Genomic DNA, 22,687 nt, shown 5'->3' with positions numbered 1-22,687 from the left:
GCCCATTTCAGAATAATATATACATTTGGTTTAAAATAACTACAGATGTGGCGTGACTTAGGTGTGTAAGTTACGTCACAAATAAGTCAACGTTTGGGTTAAAATATCTACGGAAGTGGCGTTACTTAAGTACGGAAGTTACGTCACAAATAAGTCAGCGTTTGGGTTAAAATAACTAGGGAAGTGGTGTTACTTAAGTACGGAAGTTACGTCACAAATAAGTCAGCGTTTGGGTTAAAATATCTACGGAAGTGGCGTTACTTAAGTACGGAAGTTACGTCACAAATAAGTCAAAGTTTGGGTTAAAATAACTACGGAAGTTAGGTACTTAAGTTACGTTACAAATAAGTCAACGTTTGGGTTAAAGTAACTAGGGAAGTGGTGTTACTTAAGTACGGAAGTTACGTGACAAATAAATCAACGTTGACTTCTGGTTTCACACGGGACATGAACAGCGGTCTCCTGGGTAAAGGTCTGGTGTTTCGCTCTTTATATTTCCTGGTTCACGATAAAGTGGATTAAATACGAAATGATTTCATGGGATATATATAAATTACATTACTATGTATTTCATTTGATTAAATCTGACAGTTTAAACCATAAAAATGTCCCAGATTCAGACTACACGATGGCGGTTTGTTGTAACGCCCTCTACAGCAAATCCGGCCCATCTGGCGTCTCAGCGGGTTACAACAAACCATTAAATGTATATGTATATACCATTTGGTTAAAGAGAGAAGGAAGGAAGGTGTGTTAATGAAAGATGGAAGAAGACATGCACAAACTCGTTAAGACCGACCCTGGTGCTCCTCACACATTGAAACCAGCTGGTACCCACTGCATGCCCATAGTTACCTACATGTTTAGGGGCCCATAGCTCTAGGGTAGGAGCCTGGTATGTGTGCAGACATGGTATGTGTGCATTTATGTGAGTGAGCTGCGGGGGTAGAGGGCGTCTGGCATGGAGCTCGAGGCCCAGACGAGAGGCCTCTCTGCCAGCCGCGGCAGCGCTGCAGCCCTGCCTCTCTCACGGAGGTCCTGCAGCGCTGCACTGTTTACCAAAACAGGCCGAAACACAGATGCTGCAAGAAGTTACCAACTACTGTCAAATCAAATGTAATCCTCGACCAAAACATGACACATAAGAACATTAAAAGCAGGAGTTTTCTGACTAGATGTGGCTTGTAATGTTTCATGCTTTGGATGATTTAGGAAAAATGTCACGCAGGCTAAATTGACAGATATTTTGTCTGCCATGGCACGGAGAGGAGGTCCTGGTGATGTTCTCTGGAGGGAAGGCAGACTGCTGGTCTGGTGGGGAGCTGGTGTTTTATGGGAAACAGTGTCTGAGGAGGCGTTGGCGAGGAAACATGATCGCAGAGCGAGAAACACGATTGACAAGTCAGCAGAAGTGTCAGAGCTGAGCGAGCGGGGAAATTCGGCCCATGTGTGGACGCTCAACAAGCTTGTCGACGTTGGCAGTCTGAACATTATTAACGGTCGTCGGCTAATCAGATTTCTGTGCTTAATTTCCTCCCCGACCAATGGGATCCACAGCGGTGTCACCAGCTCCAATCCAATGAGTTTATCAATAAATCAAAAACAGCAAAGAAGTCTTTCTGGAGTTTAGCATCTGCGTCAATCGGTTGGATCGTTTTGTAGCCACATTAGCGACGTGGCTCTGAGGATTGATAACGGTCCGTCAGTTGGTCCACCACTTTAGTCCAGACTGAAATATCTTGACAGCCATTGGATGGATTGGCACAACATTTGGTACAGCCATTCATGGCTCCCAGAGGATGTATCCTAGTGACTTTTTGTGATGATTTTGAATGTATTTTCATCCAGCATCGCCAGCAGGTTGATATGTTTTGGCATCGAAAGCAAGGAATCTTTGAATGTATGTGTGTGTGTTTGTCCTCTGAATATCTCAAGAACAGTTCATCTGATCTACTTCACGCTTGGCGGGTGTACTGCTGGGGACCCAAGAACGTGCAGTGTCAAATTTGGTGCAATTTGGACAGTCGACACATTCAATATTAATAAACTTTGAATACTAGCGCTCTGTGCCAGCCCTGTCTCCAAAAGAATGACGTTCCGTACAACAAATCTTTGATTTTTGAGTGAAACGTATTTTGTTTTTGACGTATCACACGTAGGTAGGAGGTTGGGTCAAACAAACACAGGACTTTCACCCAGGAGACCGCTGTTAGTAACGCTTACATATTTTAAATTACATCCGTAGACTTACATAAATACAATTTGTAGATAATAGTCCTTTAAATCTCTCTACAATACATTTAATTCCTTTAAAACAGTGATCTGAGAAGCACAAATTACATATTTGTACATTTGGCTTGGACAGAGGAAGACCAGGAGGATGGATTTCACACTAAACCCTAACATCTGCAAAACCTGAAGAAAATCAAGTCCAGAGTGTACGTAACATTACATTATACAATACATTATCAGCAGCATGAGATATGAAATCAGAGAGAGAGCTTTTATATCTATAAAACACACTTTATCTGTATGATACCTGAGCTCGCATCGTTCTTTAAAACATCTTTTGGACCGACACCAATCTGTGCTTTTTCCTTTTGAAATCAAATATGTTTGGGATTATGTTTGCAAAGTGGAGTCGGATGTGTGGATGTGTATCGTAAAGCGGAGGGCGCCGAGGGCTATGACGGTGAAGTCCAATCAAACGGCTCAGATGGCTGGATGGATGCAGAGTGTCGGCTTCAGCTCCGGCTCTGTTGTGGATGAACGCATGTGGAACACTGACGAACTCTCCATGCGTAAACAAACAGATGTGTTAGCAATAATCCGCGGGATCCGACATCAAAACCTTTGGCTTTGACCACGTTTAACTCACTCTGACGTGCGTCTCTGTACTCCCTTATGTCCATACATATATATACGTGTGTGTGTACGTCCATGGTGAATAAATATAAACACTTGTTTGCATGCTGGTATGTTTATAGTTATAGTCATGTGTGCATGCGCGTGATGCAGACCAGATTGTGATTTGTCTCCAGCAGTGAATTGGCGAGTTTGTTAAAACAGCGTTTTCTATCTCCCATCCAAGAACCACGGTGACCAGCCAAGTGCATTTGACCTCCACACACACACACACACACACACACACACACACACACACACACACACACATGCACTGGGGAGTTGTGCAACCGAGTGAACATCGTGCAGATGCAAAGATGGAAAAAAAGAAGGACGAGAGGAGGAAACAAAGAAGACAGACATCTCCTCTCAGTTTTGTGATTTGGCTTGATTTGCAGATTTCTCGATTGCAGTAAAAGTCACTGTGTCGTCTTTTTTTTCGTTCGGTGACCCCTCGGTGTAACACAAAATGTTCCTTCAACCTTTCATTCATCCACTCTTGGACACCACAGCTGCATTCCCATCCAGACAATAAATTAGATAACGTAGCAGTAAAGCCTTTACTCTGACCTGAGATGGCCACGAGTTAGATTTTTTAAAGGGGAAGTATCATGCTCATTTTCAGGTTCATATTTATTTTGGGTTTCTACTTGAACATGTTTACATGCTTTAATGTTCAAAAAACACATTGTTTTTTCTCATTCTTTCTGTCTGAATCAACCTTGTCTCCTACAAAATTACGTTCCCATTAGGGGTGTCAGAGTTAACACGGTAGTAGCGCAAATTTGTTTTAATGCCAATAATTTCTTTAATGCATTAACTTGCAATTTCTAGGTTGTATTGGGCTCAGTTTTAAAGCTAGAGGGAATGATCTGTTATCATATGAAACTGGAAAACCTAAGGAATCCATTGGTACCAATCATGTCATACTAGCTTGTTGGAAAAGAGGATAAATAACGCTGCAAACTAAGACTAAATTTTGGCGAGGAAAAACTGTCATGGCCATTTTCAAAGGGGTCCCTTGACCTCTGACCTCCAGATCAGTGAATGTAAATGGGTTCTATGACTACCCACGAGTCTCCCCTTTACAGACATGCCCACTTTATGATAATCACATGCAGTTTGGGGGCAAGTCATAGTCAAGTCAGCACACTGACACACTGACAGCTGTTGTTGCCTGTTGGGCTGCAGTTTGCCATGTTATGATTTGAGCATATTGTTTTATGTTAAATGCAGTACCTGTGAGGGTTTCTGGACAATATCTGTTGTTAATTGATTTCCAATAATAAATATATACATACATTTACATAAAGCAGCATATTTGTCCACTCCCATGTTAATAAGAGTATTAAATACTTGACTAATCTCCCTTTAAGGTACATTTTGAACAGATACATTTCATAAAAAGAAACAGACAGCCCTTTCTGATGGGAACTGAAGCTGCTCCCTTCAAAGCCACCAGACTCCATTCACAAAAACTATTATTTTACTTTGCAGAAAGTGGGAGTACACATACTTTGGTAACCGTTGGCTGAGTGGGCGTTACCATTTGGAAAGTCGACTTTTAACTTCTTCCTTTTGTCTCTTCTTGTTATATCTCTCCCGCCCTCACTTCTCCGGCTGGATTTCTTTCCCCGTGTTTCTATCGAACTCTTTCTTCTCTTATTCTTTCCTCTCCTGATGCTCTTCCTCATCTTTTCCTCTCCTCTCTTCTTTCCTTTTTTGCGCTCTTCTCTATCATCTCCTCTTTATTATCTCTCTTTCTCTCTCTGACACAAAAAACTTGACAAATGAAAAAAAAGTGAAAAGAAAACAACTGAAAGTAAAAAAAGGAGTTTGACAGCTTCCCTCCTCACATCCAGTCGTCCTGGCCAGACACCGACGGGTGGCTTTCATACCTACTAATAAACTTATTTCCATCTCACACACACACATATCAGGAACATAATGTTGGCTTGTTTCAAGTCGGGACCATAAAACTCAAACTCTCTCACCAAAACACACACTTTCAGGCGGCTGCGTTGAGGCTCGGCCAGCCTTGTTCTTTGGCGAGCGCGGGGCACCCTTCTGTGTGTGTGATTGATACTGTTGCAGTCTTTTGCGATATATCCCCAAGATCAGTTGCTATGCCAACCGTGGTCAACAAACAGGCGACAGACATTATCCTCGCAGTCTCGTGTCTCCCCCGTCTGCGCCGGCGCGCCGATAAAGTTAAAAGAGGACAAGTGAGGGGGCGAACGTCAGCATGTTTCGATCCCTCTCTCTCTCTCTGTCCAAAGTTGTAAAAATAAACCAAATGCTGCCTTTAATCATTTTTATCCGCGCGAGGACATGAAGAAAGACGTCCAACTCTGGGGGGAAAAAAGAAAAAGAAAAATTCACACCTACTCTCACAAAACGAGTGCTGGCGTGAAGCGGAGCACATTGTGGGATGTTATGAAGGTTGTGAGTCATCTCGGGCGCCTTGGCTCGCAAACACCTGATGACTTTTTTTGGATGTGTTTTTGAAATATGGACGGATAAATGTGAGGTACCGGCAGCCGGTAGGAGGCTGTAGACGTGCTATGGAGAATCGCTGGCCCTAAAAAAGGTCTGTTTAAATATGGCGGCTCTTTCATGCCAAAATCCAAGAGAGAATTTGTGCACAAGCAGGATGAGCCACGCAAGGAAATATCACTGTCCAGAGGAAAGAAGAAACTGAAAAAGTCCATAAAACAATTAGTCCACTGGCTCTCCAAGCCTCTTCTCTGGGCTCCAGTTTCCTTTTGTTTTGACAGTTGAGGACAGACTCGGCGTGTTTAGACATCATCGTGCGAAGCCGTGCTGCGACCGAGGGAGGAAACATGGCAGCATGGCCTTCCAGCACAGAGCCACTGTTTACGCTTAAAAGAAAAACCGCCTTGTTTTGTTTGTCGTCTTCGTTTTAATCTGCACTGACGCTGCTGCGCGGGGCGCGAGCCAATCACAACACAGTAGCAGACAAAAGGGCGGGACTTTTACAGTAATCAGTGATATTCAGGGACACAATGGGCCCCGACTGTCTAAACCAAATGAAACTTGAGAGCAGATTAAAGGCTTGGAAAGCGCGTTGTGTAATGTCTTCTGGGCAATAAACGCTCTTATTCAGTTTTGTGTGTAAAATCATTTTAGTTCACAAGCTGCAATTTAGCAGCATACGAACACGGAGTTCTCTGTAGAGCGACTTGTTGCTTTAACTCTCTGAACTCTGCAGGAGAAACGCTCCGCCAGGGACTACTTTGGTATCGCTGCTTATTGTGATGTCGTTTATTGGAGTATCTTCAAATGCTTCATATCTCTAAAACCTGTACAACCTCAGCTTAAATGTTATGAAAGTCAATGAACCATAATAATTGATAAAGGTATTGAAATTGTGTCATAAACAAAACAAAAACCATATTTCACTTTTTGAGATTATTAGAGATGGATAGATTATTGGCTCTTTTTGGATTTATACATTATTATTACATACTTATATATTTAAAAACAACAACACATGAAGCATTCAAATACTGATTTGGAGGTTGATCACCATGGAAACGGTCAAAGCTTCGTAGCATTCCGGAATTCTAAACGTAAAGCAACGCATCGCAACATTCGCTTCTTTTTCTTGATAAACGACTTAAAGGATTAATCAGTTATGAAATGAGTTGATTAATCTAGTAATAATAACTCATGATTTCAGCTGCAGTCTGGTTATAAAGTTTGATGAAATTGACCAGACAAAGCACACACAGAAACACACATCCATCCTCAGCGTTTCCTTGACAACACTCCCCAGTATCCCCCCCTTCATCATCCCTCTCCTCCTCCTCCTCCTCCAGTTGGTCCTGGAACCCCCTCTGAGAGGTTACCAAGGTAACCGGCGAGGTCAGGACCCCGGCGTGTGCCATAGTTGACCGAGCGCTCAGCCCACGCAGCGTGATAGGAGTGTGTGTGTGTGTGTGTGTGTGTGTGTGTGTGTAGGGATGTTCACACACAGAAGTCTCTTTATGCTGCTCACAGAATGGAAGCAGTTGTTGGACAGCTGTGTCTACGCACACACACACATACACACACACACACACACATGGTCTCTCCCAGTGAAGCTGGTTCCCATTGCCTTGGGTGGAGATGGAGACTGCCAGTTGGACATCGCCCAAGTGAAACACTGAAAGAGACATATACCGTGTGTGTGTGTGTGTGTGTGTGTGTGTGTGTGTGTGTACTACAGGAAAGTGATGGAATAGTTCAACAGTAGCGGAGCCTCATCATCTGAGCTGGACAATCAACCCAACGCCTTGGTCAGTGGCCCTCAGCGTCTGATACCGACGCACCGAGGCACCCTGTTGCGTCGCCAGGCTTTCCACTTTAAACTGTCAGAGCAACCGGCGTAGTATAAAGAGCGAGAAAGTCCGCGTAGGGCGAGTGTGAGGTGAGGATGGTTGGGTCAAACAGGGGACCGTTCTTCCAGCCCGTTCTCATTCCCACGGCGTCAAATACCAATGCTTTGTCACGGCTGTCGGCGTTTAGCACCCTTTAGCGCCTATATGAGACGCACACATGCTCAGAGAAAGTGCTCCAGGAGTGTGCAATAAACAAGTGCAATACTTCAATCAATGCAATATGTGCAATATATATAAAAATAAAATGCCTGTGCAATATTTTGTGACTGTGACGCACCAAAATACCAAAATAAACTCCTTGAATGTGAAAACCAAAATCAGATTTTATTTTGAAAATTTAAAGAACTGCAAAATGTAAACTGACGTTAGTGGTCCATCAGCACAAACAAAAGGATACACATGCTTTTGGGCGTGGGATTCAGAGAAAACTATTACCCCCTAAAGAGCCTGGCGGTCCTCGTGTTAACAAAATATTACAAAATATGACAGCACGCTTCGGGAGATGACTAATGCCTGGGCTTTTGTGTCCTGACTTTTATGTTTGAAGCAAAACGAAGACGACGTGGACGCGAGACAAATGATAGAGTACTGCGATATCAAAGTATTATCTATTCCATGTTAGTAACAGTAACACAGACACACAGAGAGAGAAAGGGAGGACAGTAGAGCACTGTCTCATCTCATCATCTCATGTGGTTGTCGTGGTTCATAGTCAGGCTGTATTTATCTTTTACCATCCACACCGAGGCAGGAAGACACAGCTGGACGCGGACGAAAAAAAAAGGAATTGGAAAATAGCGGGGGTGAGATAGAGGTTGGAAAAATATACATGAGAAAATGTCTGTTTGACCCAGCTTGATGGACAGATGAAGGACAGAAGACATGAGGGAGTTTAAAGGGGGAGCCATTACAACATTTAAGAACATCAGCCTCTTATATCAAAGGGAGGGGGAAGAAGACGACAGGTTGGTTGGACGGATGGAGGAAAGAGAAATCTCTGTGTCAAAGGATAATGGTTGAGATCTACCCAGACGTGTATCAATGTGCATGTTTCTTGGCATATGATGCTGAACAGCAACTTGTTGCTAAGACGTTACATAAAGACGAAACAGACCAAGTACAAACAGTACTTCTTTGTGAAGGAACAGTTCACCCGAAAACAATATAAATAGTATATAGTACTCACCTCCCGAGGCTCTCTATGGTCCCAGAAAAAGGTTTCCGTCGAATGGTGTTAAGGAGAGCGGAGCGCCTGGAAAAAAAGAAAGAATATCAGAGCAAACAGACTTCAACGGAGACCGAAAGAACGACAATGAAAATTCCTGTGCAGCATCATCCGAGTGTCTTGTATCCATTCATTGGCTCGTGGAAATCTGCTAAACAAAGCATTTCAGGATGTGTGCGTTTACTCGTAGGCGGGTCGTCAATTCAATGCACGAGCTTCGCCATTCAATGGATAACTTTGACGCCCATGTCTATAATGCGTTATACAGTAAACATACACATAATGCAGTATAGTCTGCTTATAGCACTGTATAATTATAGTTATAAGCACTCAAAAATTAGGGTTGTCGAAGTTAACGCAAATTTCTTTAAGGCGTTAACACAATCGATCCTTTGTAGGTTGTAGCGGGCTCAGTTTTAAATCTAAAGTGAAGATACTGATATCATATGAAACTAGAAAACCTCAGGATGGAGGATAAATAATGCTCCAAACTGGCATGGCCAATTTCAAACGGGTCCCTTGACCTCTGACCTCCAGATGTGTGAATGTAAATGGGTTCTATGGGTACCCACGAGTCTCCCCTTTACAGACATGCCCACTTTATGATAATCACATGCAGTTTGGGGCAAGTCATAGTCAAGTCAACACACTGACACACTGACAGCTGTTGTTGCCTGTTGGGCTGCAGTTTGACATGTTATGATTGGAGCATATTGTTTTATGCTAAATGCAGTACCTGTGAGGGTTTCTGGATCAATATCTGTCATTGTTTTGTGTTGTTCATTGATTTCCAATAATAAATATATACATACATATATTTGCATAAAGCAACATATTTATCCACTCCCATGTTGATAAGAGGATTAAATACTTGACAAATCTCCCTTTAAGGTACATTTTGAACGCCAAAATTGAGCGCAAGTTTGGAACGTTATTTAGCCTCCTTCCTGACAAGCTAGTATGACATGGTTGTTGCTAATGGATCTAGTTTCATATGATGCCAATATAATCACTCTCGCTTTACCTTTACCAACCTGCCATGAATGTGCTTTAGTGTGAAATGACCTGACGGAGTACCTGGTGCACTTTATACAGAGAGAGACACACAGATACGTAGAGTCAAAGATGGAGAGATCATCCAAGGGACAAGCAGACAAGCAGAGATGGAGGAAGAGGGTGAGGAGGGAGTGATGAAATGGTGTGCAACCATCGGACCGTCCCAGCAGAAACACTCTACTGCATGCCAAGGTGTGTGTGTGTGTGTGTGTGTGTGTGTGTTTAATGTGAGTTTCTGTGAGAAAAAAAAACACAGGAGTCCTTTCAAAATGTGTGTGTGTGTGTGTGCGTGTGTGTGTGTGTGTGTGTGTGTGTGTGTGTGAGGATGCTCCAGGCTCACATATGAAACCAATCGTCTCCCAGTGACAGTTAGATGGACTCCACCACATTATATTAACATGAAGATAAATGGACCAATTATAAAGCTTCACAACACACTAACAGGCTGCTACTTGTCCTCTGTGTGTGTGTGTGTGTGTGCGTGTGTGTGTGCGTGTGTGTGTGCGTGTGTGTGTGCGTGTGTGTGTGTGTGTGTGTGTGTGCCATCCACATCTGTGGATGTTTATCACATCATTGAAGAGAGACAGAGAGAGGGAAAAATTAAGATGGAGAGAGAGCGAGGAGTTAATGAGAATGATTGTGTTCTTCCAGCCGACCGTGTCTGTCTTGGCTACCGGAGGGAGCGGCGTTTGACTCGTCTTCGGGGAAACCACAAAACCACAAGCGAGAAAAGGTAAAATGGGAACACGAGAGAAGAAGAAGAAATAAATAAATGGTGACATCAGGAGGCAGAGATGGAGAGTCGCGTTCAGGGACGGGCCTAAAAACTGAGACGCGTCTTTACTCTGTTGGACCACCAAAACCTCCACGTGCGTCTGCTAAGAGAAGCTCAAATGCTTCCTTCTGAGCAACTTAGTTTATTTCGCCACTACAGTTTTCCTGCGAGGCATGACCTTCACTTTGCTACTGTAACCTGTGACTGATCCTAGTGCTTTCTCCTTGTATTATCTGACAGACGTCAGAAACAGTTGGGGCGTACTGCTCGTCATGAAAGGAGGTGGATTCAGGTCGTCAGCTCCTCCGTCAGGTTTTGTTTTACCACATGTCTGCACTCCCTGTTGACCTTTGTTCTATCCCTCCCGCCCTCTCTGTGGTCACCTCTACTGTGGCTGTGTCCGAAATCACTCAAACGCTAGAGTAAAGATACTGGCATCAAATGAAACTAGAAAACCTAAAGGATCCATCGGTACCAACCATGTCATACTAGCAGGAAGGAAGGAGGCTAAATAATGCTCCAGACTTGCGCTAAATGTTGGCGAGGAAAAAACTGGCATGGCCATTTTCAAAGGGGTCCCTTGTCCTCTGACCTCAAGATGTGTGAATGTAAATGGGTTCTATGGGTACCCATGAGTCTCCCCTTCACAGACATGCCCACTTTATGATCATCACATGCAGTTTTGGGGCAAGTCATAGTGATTTGAGCATATTTTGTATGTTAAATGCAGTACCTGTGAGGGTTTCTGGACAATATCTGTAATTGTTTTGTGTTGGTAAATTGATTTCCAATAATAAATATATACATATATTTGCATAAAGCAAGAATATTTGCCCACTCCAATGTTGATAAGAGTATTAAATACTTGATAAATCTCCCTTTAAGGTACATTTTGAACAGATAAAAAATGTGCAATTAAATATTTCAATCGATTACAGCCCTAATACTGAGAGTTATTATACCCTAGGGGACTCAAAGTATCCCACAATGCATTGTGAAAAATAGTTGACAACGAAGTTCACTATAAACAGGCACTATATACCATCATGCATTGCGCCAAAGGAAAATAAATGGCGTTGCCCCGAGCGATTACATTACAGAGCGTTTAGCAGCTGCCATCTGCTGCGTTCTGTTAGTCACTTAGACACAGGGGAAAATATGGTCCAGGTCTTACATCGTACATTTGGCTTATTTTGTGCTTCATTAAACTGCTTCTTTGTGCACATTAAGAGACGATACTTAAGGAATAAATATATCACAGCGCTCTAACTTTGTGCTGCAGCCTCTTCGTTAATCTGACGGCAGCATTCAGACTTCATCTTTCTCTCTCTCAGCCTCCTCTGGTTTGTTATTTTTGCTCAACACAGCGGAACAACAACTCGAGTAGGATGGATGGATGTGGCCGACGGAGAGAGAGACAGAAGTCCTGCAGCCTTTACATCTGTCTGCGTGGGCCAAAGACCGACAAAATAAAAAAAAAAGATAAAAAGAAACACCAGAAACCGACTCAAATGACTCTTTTTTTCCGGCTTTTAAAACAAGAGTTGTGACGTCTTACTGAGGCTGTAAAGATGGAGAGGAGACACAACTGTGGTTTTGGGGTTACGCTGTGTGTGTGTGTGTGTGTGTGTGTGTGTGTGAGAGTGTGTTATCTCAGACATGTTCTATTCTTTATAATTATAAAGTGATTGTATTTAATCGTTAGATAAAACCTCGGATTGAAAATGAAAACCAGAACTTTGGTATTTAACAGAGATTTCACTTCAAGTCATCACCCGCCAACATGCTGAGCGAGGACTTTAACTTGTGACCTGCTGGAGGATTTTGATCCAAACATTTGGTGAAAATATGGGGAGTCAAATTAAAACAAACACGAGACAAAAAGAGCCACATGAAAAGCTGCTGCTTGTAGTAAAAGAACGAAGTAAATAACAACTTAAGAATCCTGATTTGAACCTTTGACCCTCGTGGATGTGAGGACGTGGGAGGAGACGGGGATTTAACATGCAGAGCAGCCAGCCGAGTTTAAATCAGGACTTGAACAGGTGACCTCGAGCGTCTGACCATGTGGAAAACAGTTTAAAGTGTCTGAATCCCAGCAGCTAAACAGAGCCGCCGAGGCCCATATGGATCCAGTTGGCCATCAAAGGCCAGAGAGGGAAAAATAAACACGTTTTATATGGTTTCTGTCTCAGAAAGACTCCGTCTCCTCGCTGGCGTTACTGGACCAAAACACTGCTGGAGCCTCGCTTTTCTGCGTGGCTCAAAATGTCGTGTGTTTGTGTGATTATATGTGTACATTTGAACGTGTGTGCATCCCTTCCTGTGCATCGATCCTGACTGATGCAAGTGGAGTTTATTTTCTGCTGTAATTGCACAGAAAAGTAGAACAGAGAGAGAGATGAAGAAGAAGTGATGGAGAAGCAGGAGTAAAAACATGAGAGAGAGGAATAGTAAAAAGAGGAGCAGATTAGTCTGGTTCTCCTGATTGAGGTCAGGGACAGCTGGGAAATAAGAGTTTGTAAATCTGAAGGTTAGATTTTGTTGCCTTATATGACATTACACTGGAGTTCATTATGGCCACGTGTTTTTAGAAGCTTTATCAAGCAAGGTGAGATATATTTAAACTTACTTATACCATTTAAAAGGGGAGCATATCGTGTATTTGACTTCCCATGTCGAAAATACAACATTACGATGTTTGAGCGAGCGACAAATGCTTCCTGTTGTCTCTATCAATCATTCGCTTTAAAGCTACCGCGAGGAACTTTCATTTTGTGTTGATTTTGGCGGTCCCTGTGGACAAAAGTGGTAGTGTTTCTGAGCACCAGACTCCCTTTAGAAAACCTCTCTGTTTCCTGCAGCAGGGTCTGACAGTCTGCCCCGCTCAGTCCTGGTTCTGGTTCTCCCGTGCCCCACTTCCCTCCAGCGGGCCCAGCGATACGGCCCGGGCCTCCAGCAGCGTGGTGGCAGCGAGGCGAAGCTCTAGGGCTGTCATAATAACCACCATAATGCAATACCAAGCCTTGTCGCCGTGAGTTGAAAAATGTTCAACTTTGGGAAAAAACGTTGCGTTCGTCACTGTCACTTTTTACCCTTTTTGTCGTTCAAAAAGCAACAATATACTGCACCTAGAAATAGCCTAACAATAAAGCTTATTTATACAGCAATAAAATGCAATGTTGACCCAATCATTATCACCGCATGGGGAAAATTCTTCACTGCGACAGCTCTACAAAGCTGTACTCCTGGCCGGAGGAAGAGCTCCTGCTGCAAGGCACAGAGCTCTCCGCCTCCACCCGGAGCTCCGACTGCAGGTCGAAGGCGGCAGCGAAGCCGGATCTGGGTCTGTCTGTGATGGACTGGGCACTGCCGGAGGCACCGCTGGAATCTGAAGGAGTTCCTGGTGAACTTTCATGATTTCATCTGATTTTGAGCAGAATATGCGAAGTATTTCTACCGTCCTTCACTTGTTTCATCTCCATGTTATTTTAAGTGATTGAAATCCACATGTCACATTCAGGCCAAACCGTCTCACTCTTCATTGACTCAAATAGAGCCTTCCAGCTACCTGTAATTCACTTCAAGGGCTTTCTCTCAGTATGTTAGGAGCAGGTGGAAGTCAATTTTGAGTCTGATAAAGTGAATCATTTCATATCAGTGAGAGGGGTAGACGGGGGTCACAGATGTTGAGAATAGTTGAGCACCGTGACCTCGCCTGAAGGATTCTGTAAGTATTGTCCTTTATGAAAAGTGCCCTATATCCCCCCCGTCCTCCCAAACCAAACCAAACAAGCATCCAGACACTAAATGCAGGAAATTTAAAAAAGACGAGGGCAAAAGGACAGCGGGGACCGTGTGTGTGTACAGATACAGGAAATACCAGCTTTCTCCTACACGTGCTCTTCATGCATAAAACATTTCATGTTGTGAGCCTCGCCCTGCACGACAACTACCAAACACGCACACACCTCCGACGGAGGCAACGAGCTCCGTCACGTGAAGACGAGAACAAAACCACGACTTTCTACGCCGCCGTCACACAAAGCATGAGAACAAACCCCAAGACGCTGAGTGAAAACACACATAACCACTGTCAGCTGAAACCGTTAAATAATCTTCCAAACTATGACAACTATGAATAATTCAGTAGCGTGCTTCACGGAGACGCTCCAGGCTGACCTTTGGACTGGATGGGACGTTTTCTTTATTTCCACAAATAAAGAAGGCAGGATTTCCTACAGTATGTGTGAGAGGCTATAATATAAAGCATAATAGAGCATTTAACATCAGCCTGATGTAGTTTATATAAAACCAAACAGACACGTTGAAAAAATGTGAAACTCGTGTGGAAAAAACTGTCAACATGTTGAGGTCGATCAACACTGAAGACAGGAAATATGCAGCAAAATAAAAGCAGTGGTGGAAGACATGCTCAGACTGCTTGTAAGTAAACACTCCATTACAACGAAAAGTCCTGTATTCACTTAAGTAAAAGTACACAAGTATGATCGGCAATTTAAAGTACTGAAATATCAAAAGTGAAAGTACTTGTTCTGCAGTAAACTATTATAATAAATGATAACATATCAGGAGACATTGTTAGAGCAGCATTTTACTGCTGTAGCTGCTCCAGGTGGAGCTAGTTGTTACTACTTTATATACAGTCAGCTAGTTCAGTCCGGTGGTTCCTAACCTAGGGTTCGGGCCCTTCTAATGCCAGGATCAGATATTTTTGACGGTTACAATGGTCACTTTGTCAGATTAGACGATTGAGAGTCATAAATGCTTGACATGACTTGGCCGCGACGCATGACAGACTACATGTCGGTCCCCCTGTCCCCGACACAACCTAGATTGAATATCCTCTGCGAGGTCTGGCAGCAGTTGAAGGTCCGATGACATCGTTCTGCATAAGTAGCCTTCTGTATACAGCTGCTCAGCTGGTCAAATACACGGCCGTGACGGAACACGTTGTGGAAAGCAAAATCAAACATGCTAGACTTTCTGTCGGGACGTCATGAGGTGTCCCAGACGCGGCGTCGGTTGTCGTGTACTATGACACACTACACGAGATAAAATGATCGATAGTCACACACGACACTCATTCATCATTCCCGATCACCTACGACAGCCGTGTCAGGCTATAATCACTCACAATGGTTGTGACAGAATCCCCTTCAGGGGTCGGGGTCCACCGTGCAGCATCGTGGATCCCTGTCAGGGATTCTCTCACAACAGCTGTACATTATCTCTTACTTAAACTTAATTGAAAAGAGGCTGGTGATTGTACTTTGTATTGAATCCAGGTGATATTACAGTATGTCGCCTCCTTAGTCGTCAGGAGCAGCATCTGTAAGGTGATGAAAATATGACATAAATTAAGTCATCATCTCACAGTAACAGTCATGACCGGGTAGACAGAGGTCATAGACATTTAAAATAACGAGACCAAATGACGTGTGAAAAGTGAGTTTTTGGTTTACCAGCATGAAAATAAAAACTCATCATGGATGATTATTGAAGTCATTTGGAGTTATGTGTTTTCGTGGATATTTTTGGGAGTCACACAGAGAGGCCGTGGTGCGTTTAGGGCCTCAGATCTTTCTTATACGAGCTTTGTCGCACGTCTTTGGCCCGCGCTGTCCTCGCTGCCTTCTCCCTAATGATAAACAAAAACGCCATAAAACTAATCCTCATGAAAAGCAGCGACATCAAAAATGGGCCTAAACAAGCACCGCTGTGTTCTGCCCCGGGTTTGGAATTCTATCCACATGTTCCCATTTGATCCCTGTTATTGCAGTCACTGAAACACAAATCCCAGCGACATTCCCACAACCACATGACTGGGACTGCCTCGGGGTCAGAGAGAGACACTGTATGCCAGTTTGCATGCATGCATTAGTGTAATCCTATGTGTGTGTTTCTGTGTGTGTGTGTGTTCTGCCAGCATGTGATTGGGTCGGTAGCAGTAACACACTCTCAGCTCGTCAGTCTGAACCCTCCTGGAGGAGTCGAGCCCTGTGAACGAGTGGGCCCACTGGATGAGATGGGCCTCCTGGATGAGGTGATTTATACTACGGCTCTAGCTCTGTCTGAAAACAGTAGATGTAAAGATTTGCGGGTGTGGTTTAACCTCCGGTTCTGAAAAAAGGAAGCAAATGCAGAGAAAAACCAAGATGGTGATGGCCAAAAAAACAAGATGGCAATGGCCACAAGCCAAGATGATGGTGACAGCCGAAAGCCAAGATGTCAACCGCCAAAAAACCAGGACGGTGACGGCCAAAGCCAAGATGGCAATGGCCTAAAACCAAGATGACGATGGCCTAAAACCAAGATGGTGATGGCCAAAAACCAAGATGGCGATTGGCCAAAAAAACATGATGGCAACGGCCAAAATGCTGAACTCGAGGCTTCAAAAGCGTAGTCCACAAACCAATGGGTGACTTCATGGTGACTATGTCCACTTCTATGTCTACAGTCTAAGGGTTTACCACATCAGGTTAGCGTCAAGTCAATTGTCCGTGACAGAAAAGTCGAGAAAAGTACTTTCAAATACAGTCAACTAAACGTTTTAAGACAGCAAAATAGAATCATCCATCACTGATGTAATAAATGCAATAAATACATTAATAGATACATATTAATAAACTCTTATTAATATATGAAATAGTATGTAACTAATGCATATTAATGCATGCTCTTAAACCTGACTGAAATAAGACTTTTGAGACACTTTGAGGCGTTTATTTGCTTTCCTGCCGAGACTCAAGATTTGACTCGAGCCAACTGAAAAACTTGAATTAAATCTCTTATTACAGCAACGCAAAAGGTCCTCAAAGCACTAAGTTGAAGGTGAATTTTCGGTCAGCGAGCAGAGCTGAAGAGTGATGACCGGACCGAAGCCAAAACACAAACCCCGGATCAGGACCAGGCCTTCCCGGACCCTGCTGGGCAAGTGTATGTGTGTGTGGACCCAGCCAGCCGTTTTGCGTAGGCTGCGGTCATATCCCAGTCCAGCTTACAGTACAGGCTGTGACGCATATCAGTGGCCCGTGTGTGTGTGTAGCTGAATCTCAATGCGGTGGTGTTGAGACTTTTAACTTGAACTCAATTCATCACATAAAGCTTGAATGTGGTGACCTGGGTGGGCACGCCTACATGTTTTAATAAAACACACAGTAGGTAAAGGCCAGTATGCACACATTTATCCTATACATGTAAATGAACGGGCCTACCATTTTAAAACATGACCGCATGATGTTTATGCAGACATGTACACACACTTTGAACAAACTACTTCACTACTTGGCCTCTTCTGGTTTCAGGATTTTTACCAGATTTGGAAAATGGCTGTAGGGATTTGTTCTCATTCAGCCACAAGAGCATTACTGAGGTCCAACATTGATGCTGGGTGATGAGGTTTGGCTTGTTCCATATCATCCCAAAGGAGTAGGATGGGGTTGAGGTCAAGTTCTTCCACACCAAACTGGGAAAAACACTTCTTTATGGATCTGGCTTTGTGCACGGGGGAGTCATTGTCATGTTAATCTCAATAAAGAGATTATGCATATGAATATGGGACAAGATTTTGGAATCAGAAGCGTTCTGGTTTCTGTTTGTACTGTAGTCTGAGTAGTATTTGCCAGTCATGTTTGAGCAGGCTTTGGTTGCATGCAGGTCTGTGTGGACACCAAAAGAGGCCGAACCCATTGGCTATTATCTGACGATGATTTAGCTTTTATTAATCTCTATAAACTGATATTTGCATATGAATGCAGATATTCAATCAGGTCATAGACGCCGTCTCTCAACTCCGACTCTAGTCTCGCATCTCAAATTGCTAATCGGACTGTAGACAATAACGCATGGAAGAGGAAGTCTTGGCCTGGATATTTGCTGGCAACATAGGATGCCCAAAAGTATTGGCCGTTGCCCCCAGGAGCTAAATCTTGGTCAGACCTATCGCCGATGAGTTCTGAGATTGTTGACACAGGAAATCATTGGCTTGGGGCAGGGGTGTCCACATACTTTTGGCCAAATGGTGTATGTTGGCTATGGATGTCACAGGAACCCATGCTTCGGTACCAAGTCAATGCCAAAAGTCTGAAAATGTGACGGTACTCTTTTACACTTTTTCTACAGACTAACGGCATACCGTCATCCTGGGGACGGCCAAAACCAAGACGCAGACGGCCAAAAACCAAGACGGCAAAGGTCAAAAACCAAGATGCTGACGGCCAAAAACCCAGATGACGACGGCCAAAAACCAAGATATGCCGGCCAAAACCCCAGATGGCGACGGCCAAAAACCAAGATGCTAACGGCAAAAAAAACAAGATGCTGACATCCAAAAACCAAGATGCTGACGGCCAAAAAACCAAGATGGCAATGGTCAAAAACCGAGATGCTGACGGTCAAAAACCAAGATGCTGACATCCAAAAACCAAGATGCTGACGGCCAAAAACTAAGATGGCACTGGTCAAAAACCAAGATGGCGACGGCCAAAAACCAAGATGGCAAGCTTGTTAACGTTAATTTTCAGCCGGCGGTAAGCAACACAGTCCTGCTACGCTACATAAAAGAGCTAACAGCTAACATACAAAGGTACATTATGATGTGTTCAAGCTCTATTCAGTAAAAATTTGTATTGGGCTACGGTATATTATAACGTTATAATGATGCGTTAAAATGCAATCTTAAAATTTAGTTTTTGGCTGGAAACTTGAGGCAGATCATCAAAGATAAATAATAAATTCACAAAAACATAGTGCAAACTGTAATAAAGGAGTGGATGTTGAAGTATATGGAATTTATTGTTTTGTTTTTTTACCGTGGTATCGAACTGGGTACAGAGAATCGTGGAATTTCACTACTATTGACTACTACAACAACTAACTCTTATGTTGGCACACACACAAATGTTGCCATAAAGCAATGCAGTGTAAAGTCAGTCATTCATTCATCATCTCCTTCTCTCTTCCCTTCTGGCTAGCATTCTAGCTGTTAGCTCGCCAGCTGCAGTAGTTCCCAATCTAGCCCTGTGAGTAGTCACTAAAAACAAAGTATTTCACGCATGGGTGAATTTCGCTGTACCACTTTCTGGTGTTACTGGGCCTGAACTTCGTCTCTCTCTCTCTCTCTCTCTCTCTCTCTCTCTCTAGGTTTTGCTTCCCATCTTGCGCTCTCTCGTTCTCTGGCACCTACAGCAAAAAGCCATCATGCTCCATTACGTTGACATGACTGGACCAACCGCTGCGCACACACACACGTCTTCCAAGAATATTACTAAATACAAAGGCTTTTATAAGAGGAATACAGTACTCTTTGTGAACTCCCTCAGTCTGTCTCTCTCGTGTACTGTACTACTACACACTCTCAACACACACACACACTTGTTTCACACATGTTGCTGTAATAATTTGGGGGTGAATAAAGGCTTTTTATTGAGGTTTAATGATGTGTTCACTCTGAGCGGCTCTCTAATAGTGACACAGAACAGAGAGCTGGCACAGCGATCGGCCTTTAGCTGGGTGACTCACACCCAGACACACACACACTTGTGTTACAGTAAGTCGCTGACCCTCGCCTGACAGTCTGTCAATATACGAGTGGGAAAAGTCATGTCTCCCACACTGTTAACATGGACTTCACATCCTCTTTTCTGACTTTCACACCCTCTTCACGTGTTAGTAAAAAGAACACGCATGTAAAAGGCTCTCAGGGCGTATTAAACGGGAACGGGGGGCCAGAGGAGACGGCCACGGGCGCTGTGACAAACTCATTAGCCTGTAACGTTGGAGGATCGCTGCTGCTGCAGTCAGAGCAGAAGACACCAATACGGGTCTCTGCAGTATGGAATGACATCTGGCGCCATCATGGAGGTTCAGTGGAACAACCGGCTGTGTGCAGATAACAGTTAAATCTAGTGCTGCAAGTAACAGTTAATATCAATATCAATTATTTCATGAAAGATATCTAAAACTAGAATTGCTGCGTCGCGGTTATATGCCTCCGCCAGATGCAGTTTACGTCAATGTCTGTCCAAAATATAATCACTTCATCATTTTATCCTGTTAGACATTTGTGCAAAATTGTCATAATTAGCATGTGAATTATTGAGTGTTGGCCGAAAATGTGTTTTGTGAGGTCACAGTGACCTTTGACCACGTGGATGTCTGTGGCAGATGTAAAACAATTCCCTCCAGGCGTTCTTGAGTTGTCGCTTTCACAAGAGTTGGATGAACGTGAGGTCACAGTGACCTTGAACTCTGACCGTCAAAATCTAGTCACTTCATCCTTGAGTCCAAGTGGACGTTTGTGCCAAATTTGAAGAAATTTGCTCAATTTGGCGCTCATGAGATATCACAAGAATGGGGCGTACGTGAGGTCACAGTGACCTTTGAGCACTAAAATTGAATCACTTCATCCTTGAGTCCAAGTGGACGTTTTTGCCAAATTTGGAGAAATTCCCTCAAAGTGTTCCTGAGATAGTGCGTTCACGAGAATGGGATAGACGGACGGACAGACAACCCAAAAACATAATGCCTCCGGCCACGACTGTCGCCGGCGCGGAGGCAGAAAAACTATATAATGCACTACAGAAAAGGGAAAAAGCACAATAGGTCCTCTTTAAGACTGAACAAAATGACCAAATGTGATGCTAAAGGGACTTCTTGCAGTGAGAAACCCACCATAAAACATCACCAACTCTGCAGCTCTACTCAGCTTTTAAGCCTCTTTTGCCTCAGTTTTGGTTTTCCTGCAAAAATTCCAATTGCCGAACTTGCAACATGTGTAAAAATGTGCTTTTTCACATAAATGGAGTCTGACTTTCTCATTAATGCCCTGGTGAATTAGCCTACAATTAAAGTTTGAATGGATTTTCCGGGTCAAAATGTCTAATTTGTTAATAACCATGTCATTTCCTTTTTCCTTTTTTTTTTTTTTTTAAAGGCAGCTATGTTTTGCTGGATTTTTCGGCGCTATCCAGCACTAATGTGTCTGTCTTGTTAAGTAAGTCCACCATCTTGGGGGTTAAGGAGCCTCTGTGTTGTTTACTTTAAGGTGCCTGGGAAAAGACCCAGGGTTCATGAGCAGTTCATAAGGCCCTCGTAAGATGCTGCTAAGGGGCCCGTAAGGTATTTATAACATGCTACCATAGAGCCCCCCCACTGCTAAAACAAATCATTAGCATCTTGCAAAAACCTTATATGACTCTGAAGAGGCAATTTTTGAGGAAATGAGAAAACCTGGCTTATTTTCTCATCGATGCCGCTGCATTTTTGACATTTCAGAAAGGTGCTGTCAAAGGTCAGGCCCAGAGTCAGGAACTTTAAAGTTCCTCATGAGAACGGACTACACTTTTTTTGTATCCTGCTTTTCTTTGACGGTTTTGTCCCTCTGATTTTAAGAGGAGGCACAACAGATGAATAGGGAAAAATAACTAATAGATATCACCATAAAGCATTACATTCTTTTTTGTTCTTCTTTTTCTGAAAATGTATGTTTAAATATGCAAATAAGGCATTATTTTATCAATTAAGTGCTAATTTTCATACATTTCAAGAACAGAAATCTGAACATTTGATAAAGTCAAGTTCAAAACTATTGTTTAATTTTTTTGACGACTTACAGTCAAAGGTTTCTACTTTATATCACTCCATAAATCACACAATACTGTCAACATCCATTAAAAATCTATTTTTGCCATGTTTTTAGGAATAAAATGTTGTATAAATCAGGCTATGAATGATATATGAACAAACCCCAGAGTGAAAACCTTCAGAATATAGATAGGAATGAAACTGGAAAGTTTGGTGTATGTAAGTGCTACTGAAGTGGAGATTTATGGCTCAGAAAACGGCCTTTAAAGATATGGATTGTAAAATGTCATACATTTTGAAGACACTACAGGTAAATAGGGTAAAAAAATAACTAATAGATATCACCATGAAACTCCCCCAGTTGATTACTTACATTAAGACAATTACTTTTTGTATTACAAGTTTTCTGACAATGTATGTTTAAATAAGTAAATGAGGCATTATTTTATCAAATATGCGCTAATTTTCATACATTTCCAGAACAGAAATCTGAACATGGGATAAAGCCAGGTTCAAAGCTATTGTTTCATTTTGCTGACATATTAGAGTCAAAGATTTTTACAGAAGGGATTTTGGATATCTCTTTTTATCACTCCACAAATCAGAAAATACTGTCAACAGCCATTAAAAAAATTAATTTTCGCCATGTTTTTAGGAATAAAATGTTGTATAAATCAGGCTATGAATGATATATGAACAAACCCCTTTGTAAAAACC

At 42.9% G+C, this 22,687-nt stretch overlaps 1 long non-coding RNA gene across 2 annotated transcripts in view; it reads right to left on the bottom strand.

The window, feature by feature from the left end:
• Positions 1-22,687, bottom strand: part of LOC119481473 — a 178,612-nt gene that overhangs the window by 124,224 nt on the left and 31,701 nt on the right. For both annotated transcript variants that reach the window (XR_005205197.1, XR_005205196.1), the window contains exon 4: positions 8,490-8,559. This is a non-coding gene — a long non-coding RNA (uncharacterized LOC119481473). The remainder of the gene's footprint in view (positions 1-8,489; positions 8,560-22,687) is intronic.

This window comes from Sebastes umbrosus, chromosome 22, assembly GCF_015220745.1.
Source record: "Sebastes umbrosus isolate fSebUmb1 chromosome 22, fSebUmb1.pri, whole genome shotgun sequence".
NCBI classification, from domain to species: domain Eukaryota; kingdom Metazoa; phylum Chordata; class Actinopteri; order Perciformes; family Sebastidae; genus Sebastes; species Sebastes umbrosus.
The sequence above is the reverse complement of the archived record's forward strand: the minus strand, read 5'-3'. Positions and strand labels throughout refer to the sequence as shown.